The 9,315-nt window shown below is 48.4% G+C and overlaps 1 pseudogene; it reads right to left on the bottom strand.

Annotated features, from left to right (window-relative positions):
- Window positions 1-2,757: 2,757 nt before the first annotated feature.
- On the bottom strand, window positions 2,758-8,853 carry LOC141058888 (uncharacterized; annotated as a pseudogene).
- Between the last annotated feature and the right edge of the window lie 462 nt (window positions 8,854-9,315).

The raw sequence follows: 9,315 nt of genomic DNA, 5'->3' as shown, positions 1-9,315 counted from the left end.
ATAGTAGTTATATTCTTGTACATAGGAGCAGTATTATAGTAGTTATATTCTTGTACATAGGGTGAAGTATTATAGTAGTTATATTCTTGTACATAGGGGCAGTATTATAGTAGTTATATTCTTGTAGGCAGATGAAAGCCTGGATCAGAATCTAATGTCCACAGAGCTTGACTCTTCTCAAGGTTGACCAGAGACCCAGAGGCCTCCAAGTAACTTCTGATGGCTGCCAATAACATCTGCACATCATGAGGATTACATATCACCAAGGTCACATCATCCGCGTAGGCGACAACATTTAGAGGCAAGCAGTGGGGGACCAGCACCCCCTGAAAATCACACTCGTGCAGTGACCTCAAAAACGGGTCTATAGCAAAAATGTACAGGATCGGACTCAGTGGGCAACCCTGCCTCACCCCTGCATCAACTCCAAAAGTGTCCTCCTGCCAACTATTAATCAGAGGAAAGCTCACCGCCTTCCTATACACAGTCGTTAGCCAATACACAAATTGTCCCACAATACCGTACTTTGACAAAGTGGCCCACAGATAGTCATGATCAACTCTGTCAAAGGCTTTAGTCTGGTCCAGACAGACAACATATCTCCCACACCTCAGAGCTTTACATCTTTCAAACATTTCCTGTATTGAGATGACTACTCCTGAGATGTTCCGCCCTCTTACTGTGCCAAACTAAGAACCTTCCAACACAGTAACCTAGAAAACATGATATTTGCCAGAATCTTCTTGTCGACATTCAAGAGGGCAATTGGCCTCCAGTTCTTGATGTCACTCGACTCATTACCTTTAGACAGCAGAAATAACAAAGACACTCTCATGGATGGAGGCATCAGGTGATTTTGTATACAATTTCTGTAAACATCCACAAGAATTGGAGCCAGGAGGTCTCTGCATTTCTTATAAAATTCTGCTGTTATACCATCTGGACCTGGTGCCTTCAGATGTAACTTATCATTGGCCTCCTAAACTTCCTCCACTGTCAATTCTGCTGTCAAAAGAGAAAAGTCCAGATCATTAGCATCAGGTATTGGAGTTGCCTCCAAGAATTGAGTCAGCTTCCTCTGAAACAAGTAAGTACAATAAGATCTCACAACCCCCAGGATGCCCTCATGAGATTCCTGCAATACACCCTGGGAGTCAGTGAGACCCGTTACTGTAACCAATTTATTGGCAAACCGCTCCCTGCCATTCTCAAAGGGATCAGGTGCCCCTAAGGTTCCATAATCCTGTTCAAGAACCAGGGAGGTATACCTGCTGTACTGATACTGCCTTATCTCAGATTTCAGCTGGTCAATCCTCTCTTTGTCATCCCAGCCTGGCGAATAGAGTGACTCCTATTCCTCATGCAGTCTTAGGTACTGGCCATACTTACTCATCACCTTTGTAACTGACAGTCTCTTCAAGAGGGATCTGATATCATCCTTGACATCCTCCCACCAGTCAGCAATGTTGTCATAGAATTCCACTCTGTGTAGATGACCCTGGAAAAGGACACAACTCCAAACATGCACGTCATCCAGGAGGCCAGAATTTAGCTTCCACAACCCTCTACCTATGTTAGGACGGATAGCAGTCCCCAGGTAGAAATACAAAACAAGGTGATCAAAGTAAGGGACAACCTTCTCATTCATGGCACTGTCAGCTTCAGTAGGACTCACAAAAGCCAAATCTATCCTACTACTTCTGTTGGAACATGAATAAGTGAATTTTGGCTTTCGACCTCCCTGTGAGAAAGGGTCTATCAGTCCGGCCTGCAAAATATTGCTACTTAAGACTTTGCCATCCCTGGTCACTGTCCTGCCTGAGGAACTGTCACCAGAAGTCATTATGACATTAAAGTCACCACCCATTACCACCGGGAGAGCGGTGAAGAGATACGACTTGACATTATTAAACAGCTGGATCCTGTCAGTCACTGTTTGTGGGCCATAGATATTAATAAGCCAGAGCCGTCTACCATGAACTGTGAAATCTAGGACCATACACCTTCCCATAACCACCTCCTTCATCCTATGTACAGTCACATTGTTTGTGTTAAATAGGACAGTGACCCAAGCATAAGGCTCTACAGCCAGTGACCAGAATGATGGACCGGACCTCTACTCCCTCTCAGCCTCTCTCATTAGCCAGAGTCGTCAGTCGTGTTTCTTGTAGGAAGATGACATCTGCGTCCAGGCCTCTAAGTTGGTCATATAATGCGTGTCTTGTTCTCCTCACCTTAATGCTGTTCACATTAGTTGATGTAATTTAAAAAAAAAAAAAAAAACGCGATAGCAATGCATAAGAGAAGCAAAACCCGTCATCATATTTCAGAATTGTTCTGTCCACCTTAGGTCTCCATGTCTGATGCTACATTAGTGTCTATGGGTAAGGGCTTCCGCTTTGAAGGCAGATGGTCTTCTATATCCCTGTCACATTCTGCTTTTGTTCTTTTCAGTTCTTGTTCAAAATTTCCATCTGACTCAGACAGAACTTCATATCTGTTAGACACGACCATCACTCCAACACCGCTGCTGAGTTTTTTCCTGGCATTTTTGTCACTGTCATATCGTTCCTCGGGTTTACGGGAGGACGTGTTTTTTTCATCCTTATGGTTGGCTTGATGTTACCGTTTTCAAGTAGTAATGGAGAAACAGATGCACAGGCTTACTGTGGCTGCTGGCCTTGGGGCGATGACCTCCATACTCCCATGTGCCCCCTGCTGCTCTGGTGTTACATGGTATGACTCCTGGTGGATTTCTCATCTAGTGAGTATCTCTCCTGACATTAACGACGCCTCTTCCTGAACCTCTGCCTCTACCACCAAATCCTCATCAGGAAAGTCCCTGCAGATGTTATGCCAGGCATCTGGACAGTCATTGTGAGGGTGTCCAGTCTTCCCACACAGGAAGCACCTTATAGTTTGGCAGTCTGTAGCTACATGGACTACTTGCCCACACAGGCTGCACTTGACCAAAGTACAGGCATTTGCCAGATGACCTGTTTTGCCACATTTAAAGCACTTGCGAGGCTGCTCAGGAAAGTAGCAAACACCCTTCTCCTTCAATGAAGAAGTATTTGGGTAATTGGGCAGTAATGTTGCTATTCTGCTGCAGCTTCACCAAGACTTTCTACCCTCCCGTCCAGATACCATCATCCTCTTGATTCTTGGTGAGATCAGAGACAAGATTATAATGTCTCCGTAGCCACACTACAATGTCCTGCGGGGGGAACAGCCTCATTCCAAAAGACGATATTTACAGTAACTGTATCTGGCCTGGAAATTGGAACAAAGATAAATTTGTTCCAACCGTCCATGTCCCTCAACTTGGGGAAATCGTCCCAGAATCTGTTCATATCAGGCATGAGCTTACAGCTGACATTACAGCCCTGTCTGTCTAGAAGATTAATCACTGCCAAGATGCTGACTAGTGCAAACCCCATCTGGCAGCACAGGGGCTCCCTGACCAGAAACCTCCTGTCTGGCTGGTCCTCCTTGGAACCACTGTGCTTAAATCACACCAAGTTTCTTGTTTTGAATTCCTGGCCATTATAGTTGGTACCAGAGGTGAAGGGCGGAGCACCACGGCCCCAGGCATTACTGGGGGGGAACCTGCCTGGTCACACTGAGATGACTTACGGGGTGGGTGTCTGCTGAAGTGGGGCATGACACCTCTTGTGCATCAGGTATTAACCCCTTAATGACCACCGATACATCTTTTAAGGGAGGCAGCTAAGGGTACTTAAAACACAGCACAGCTTTTTAACAGCGCTGAGGAATAAGGGTATAGCACCCCCCAGGTACCTCCGTTGTCCTTACAACCCCGTTGAAGTCCTCCAGGCCACCGGCATCTCCTTCCAGAACAAAATAGATAGTGCATGCCGAGATCTGCCGGCCGGCACCCGGCAACAATAGTAAGTTTTCCTTATTGGTTCAATTTGATCACTGTGATAGACCCTATCACAGTGATCAAAATAAAAAATAGTAAATCAAACCCCCTTTTATCACCCCCTTAGTTAGGGAAAAATAATGAAATAAAAAAAAATATTTCCATTCTCCCATTAGGGTTAGAATTGGGCTAAAGTTATGGTTAGGGTTGGGGCTGAATTTAGGGTATGGATTGTGGCTAAAGTTAGGACAAGGATTGGGGCTATGGTCAGGGCTAGGGTTAGGTTTGTGGTTAGGGTTATGGTTAGGGTTGGAATTAGGGTTACGGGTGTGTTAGGGTTAGGGTTGTGTTTAGGGTTATGGTTGGGGTGGGATTAGGGTTAGGGGTATGTTGGGGTTAGGGTGGGAGTTAGAATTGGGGGGTATCCACTGTTTAGGTGCATCTGGGGGTCTCCAAAGTGCCATGGCGCCACCATTGATTCCAGCCAATTTTGTGTTGGTCCTGCCATGCACCATCAACGTCAACTCTTCCCGCAAAAAACAAGACCTCACATGACTCTGTGGGCCAAAATATGGAAAAAGTATAGCTCTCAAAATGTGCTAATGCGAAAATTATTTTTTGCAATAAAAAACTTCTTTTAGTGTGTGACAGCTGCCAAACGTAAAAACCCGATATAAAAACCCACTATATATAGTAAATCAAACCTCCCTTTATCACCCGCCTAGTTAGAGAAAAATAATAAAATAAAAAAAGTGTATTTATTTCCATTAGGGTCACGGTTAGGCTATGTGCACACGTTGCAGAACTCCCGCGGAAGTTACCGCAGGAATTCCAGAATTCCATTCCGCGGGAAAACCACATTTTAATTTCCCGCGATTTTCCCGCGGAAAAACTAGTGATTTGCAAACGTAATTAGCTTGCAGAATGCTAGCGTTTTCCAAGCGATCTATAGCATCGCTTGGAGAACTGATTGACAGGTTGGTCACACTCATCAAACACAGTGTTTGACTAGTGTGACCAACTTTTTACTATTGAGGCTGCCTATGCGGCATCAGTAGTAAAAAGATCTAATGTTAAAAATAAAAAAATAAAAAATCGTGTTTTTCTCACCTTCCGACGTCCCGCGCAGCATCAGCGATCATCGCGATGCTCCCGTTCCCAGTAATGCCTTGCGAGACCTTTGATGACGTAGCGCTCTCGGGAGACCGCTATGTCTTCACAAGTCCTTGCCACAAGGCATTACTGGGAACGGGAGTTGGCAGGAGCATCGGTAAGGCTGTGCGGGACGCTGCAAGGTGAATATAATCCGATTTTTCATTTTTATTCTATTTTTTACAGGGATATGGTACCCAGAGCCCGGAGGACAGTCTCCTCTCTTCCGGACCATGGGTACCATCTGCAAATGTTCTGCTTACTTTTTGCATGGTGGTCACAGTCACATGCAGAAAGTAAGCAGAACAATGCATTCCTATGTGGGCGGAATCGCTGCGATTCCGCAAAATAATGAGCATGCTGCGGATTTTTCCGCGATGCGATTCTGCCACGGGAAAATCCACAGCATTAGCACAACATCACGGAATCCCATAGGAATGCATGGGATGCTGTTTTTTTGCGCTTTCGTGGCAAAATCGCGTGTTAAAAACCGTTGCTAAAACGCAAAAAAACTGCAACATGTGAACGCAGCCTTAGGGTTAGGGCTAGGGCTAAAGTTAGGGTTGAGGCTAAAGTTAGGATGCGTCTTATCTCAATTACAGCCAATACTGCGTTGAATAAATCAAACGGTGCTCTTTCCCTTCTGAGCTCTGCCATGCGCCCAAACAATGGTTTACCCCCACATATGGGGTATCAGCATACTCAGGACAAATTGCACAACAAGCAATTGTGACGCGTGGTGATGTGACGGAGGCTGCGGCGCCAGGGAAGGTGAGAGTTCCCCCGGCCCTGCCGGCGGCTTCACAAACGGCCCCCACCATTCTGCCGCGGCATGCCGCCTCCAGCGTATTGGAAGGTCTGGCCGCGGAGGGCCCTATGGTGTACGCAGAGTTGAGCGAGGCCCCTGCCCCCGTCCCTGAGTCATCCTGCCCGGAGTCATCAGCGCGGAGCTCGGTTACAGAAGACGCGGCTGTGCTCCCCCGACCGGTAACAGCTTCATTACCAGAACCGGCCGCCACCCCAGTACTGATGGAGGTTTTGCATGCGGCCTACCCTGCGGCCGTGGCTATGCCGACGCTAGAACCAGCTGTGGCCTGCTTGACAGGCCCTGCGACTCAGTCCTCCGGAAACACGGCTGCTCCTGTCCGCCACCCGGCCCCAGCGGCTGCTGGGCCGCAGATATCATCGGCCACCTCTGCCCCACGCTCTTTTTCGGCAAAATCCCGCCCACCTGACTCTGGGACTGGCGTGGCACCCTCCATTTGGGTTGCGGAGGTTATTAAGGGGAAGAAGGCTCGGGAGCAAACGATTTGGAAACAGCTGCATGAAGAGGGGGAGGCTGGCATGGCGGTGAAGAGATCACGGGGACGGCTGGCTTACACCAACATCGATAGAGGATACTGTTTTATCCGGGATGAGACTAGACAAAAGGTCTATATTAATGTGGCAACTATTTGTCAGGGCCGGGCTCTACATGAGGGGGACTGGGTGTCGTACTACAAGGAGTACTGCCCCCATGGCTACTACACGGTAGCTGTGGTTGCTGAGCCAGAGGACCGTGAACCCCCGTAGTAAGAACTCCTAGGACACTCCCTATACCCCGGGCGCTCCACGGCTGTGGGGCCCCTCGCTGCCGGCCGCCTGGGATTTCATTGTACCGTTGTGCCAAAGCATGAGGAAAGTTGATGTATACGTTAATGAAAAGTTTGATATAAGAAGTTAAAGTTGTTGGTTATATTAAGCCTGGCAAAGCGGGGGGTGTCAAGAAGCGAGGGAGTGCATATGTCCAAGGAAGGGGGGCAGAAGGAAAAAGCATGTGATGTTTATTTGTTAAATGCTGATTTAAAGGAAATGAAAAAAATAAATAGAGAAATGGGTACTTGTGCTATTATAAAGTTGTTTAATGTATAATATGCAAAAGTAAAATGCAACATGTCCGGGTAAGGGAAGGTCTGAGGGACCAACGGGAAGTGTGAGATCCGAAGCGGGGTCTAAGTGTGAAGAGGGTCTGGGAGACCGAGACGCCGACCATGACATGTAATTGAAAGAAAGGTACAAGAGGTGGAAGATGTGAAAAGGCAGCCGTCCTAGGTCAGGTCCCCGACACCACGTACACCCCTGAAGGAGAAAGATGGACGCCGGCAATGATCTGGTAGGTGTGAGGCCTCGATCATGGCGTACCAGACAGTGGAAGGTAACAGAAGGGGAGAGTAGGGGAAGGTACACGCCATAGAGAGAATATGGGTGTACCTAGCCCAGTGTGAAAGACGTTGTCATGTGGCGTGCACGCTGGTGAGTAGCAGTAGGCTATTCAGAGCATGGTGCGCCCAGTATGGTTCGGCCCCCCGCAGGTAGTGGGTTGGCCCAACAGCTGGTCCGACAACAGAGTGTAGGTGAAGCTTCAGAACGACGAAGGCAGGGATGACGATTGTCGAGGACGACAATGGACAAAGGAAGGGAGAGTGTAGGGAAGGTGACCTGAAGGACAGACGGACCTGTCAGTATAGAGAAGGAAAGGTTTGCACAGTTCAGATAGTTGTCAGTTACTACAGTGGGGAAACAGCTAGGAAAGTGTAGTGGACGTGCAGTACCTGGGTTGACCATTATAGGGCAGGGAGGAGTGTGAGCAAAGGACTTGACATCAGCTTGGGGCTTAGGAAACCGTTGGTCATGGGGGGCGGAGTTACAGGGAACCAGGAAAGGTATACATTTGAGGGAGGGTTCCAGAAAGTTCCAGTCCCCAGGGGGAGCTCAGGTGACAGGAGGACTGCGACAGTTTGTGCACTCTGAGGAGAACCGAACCAGGGGGACTGAGGAGAGAGAACGTCAGGGGGGTGGTCCTGACAGGAAGAGCCGCAGAAGAGACGAGACACCGGGTGTGGGACACCGTATTTGACACGACGCCTGACCAGTGAAATTGCTGTTGGTTTACGGGCCTAAGGCGGCCACAGTGACGGACCTGTCAGGAGCGTCAAACAGTGAAGAAGGGACGGTACGTGAATGTATGTCCCTAGTGTGAAAAGTACGGGGTGTATAACGGGCCCTAGAAACGGAGGACCGTGAGGTGAAGAGAAGTGCGGTGTACTGCAGAGGCCGTCAGGCGGACGGCGATTGGAATAAACTTGGACCTGTTGCACCCAGAACCTGCCTCCATCTTGTCTCTGCGCGGTATATCGAGGGACCACCCCCCCCAGCTTGGCCCACCAAACCTACAGATGAGCGGCCTTTAGTTTATAGATCACATCAGTCTCCATTTGCAGCATTTGTTTGTGCTGCTGTAACTCCTCCATCTTCTTCACCAGGGCCGGTATCTCCTCCGCGGGCTGCAGCTCTGGTGCACGCGCCGTCTCCCTCCCAGGTTTTGGCTTGGACAATGGCACTGGGTGTTTGAATGCCGAAGTCTCCTTTGGTTTTACCACAGATGACTTTATGGTGTCACCGCTGGCTCCGGGCTTCACATCACTTTTACTGCTGCCATCCACCTGCGACCTTGTGCGTCCTGAGCGCACCATACCGGTCACCATGTCTCGCTGCTGCAGGTTTTCCTGCCATGTCTGCCTCTCCAGAGATGTCCGGCTCTGCCTGTGTGGTGGAGTGAGCTGCACACCTGAGGTCGGTAATGGCGTCTGTGTCACCTTCTGTGCACCAGGCTGGGGCTGTTTACTGGCAGAAGATTCCTTTGGGGAATTACTGGACCTTGGGCTTTGCTGCATTTCTTCACTTTCTGACTCTTTTACCCCAGGTCTCTTTGTTGTTACTGGAGCTGGCGTATCTTCCAGAACTTTACTCACATTCACTCTGCTTTCTTCCTTCATGGAAGCAGTGGAGCTTTGGCTTGTTGGTTTACATGGTTTAATGGTGACTCTGGGATGTGTATTCCCATTAGGCTAGCGTCAAACTAGGGAGGAATATGGATGAGTGCTATGCGATAAAGCATCGCATAGCACTTGGACCGCTGTTAATCTATGGGGCAGCTCCCATCCCTGTTTTTTTTCTCAGCCGTATTATACGTGCGAGTGAAATCGCAGCATGCTGCGATTGGCAGTGTATATCGGCCGAGTCTCGCCAATGCAAGTCTATGGGTGTAAATGCAAGGGGGTAAGCTATAATGCCTTTCATGCTCCCCCTCCCCTCTGATTGCTTCCGGTTCTTAATGTTTACAGATATGTTTTATGATAATAGCCTGCGTTACTTCTACATACAGTATATAACTATCTATTACCGCTCATTGCTTATGGTATTGCCACTTGAATGTGTTACCATTATGTAGAAAACTG

Source organism: Dendrobates tinctorius, unplaced genomic scaffold, assembly GCF_039654945.1.
Source record: "Dendrobates tinctorius isolate UK_male_01 unplaced genomic scaffold, ASM3965494v1 ptg000216l, whole genome shotgun sequence".
NCBI lineage: Eukaryota > Metazoa > Chordata > Amphibia > Anura > Dendrobatidae > Dendrobates > Dendrobates tinctorius.
This window is presented reverse-complemented; position numbering and strand designations above follow the sequence as displayed.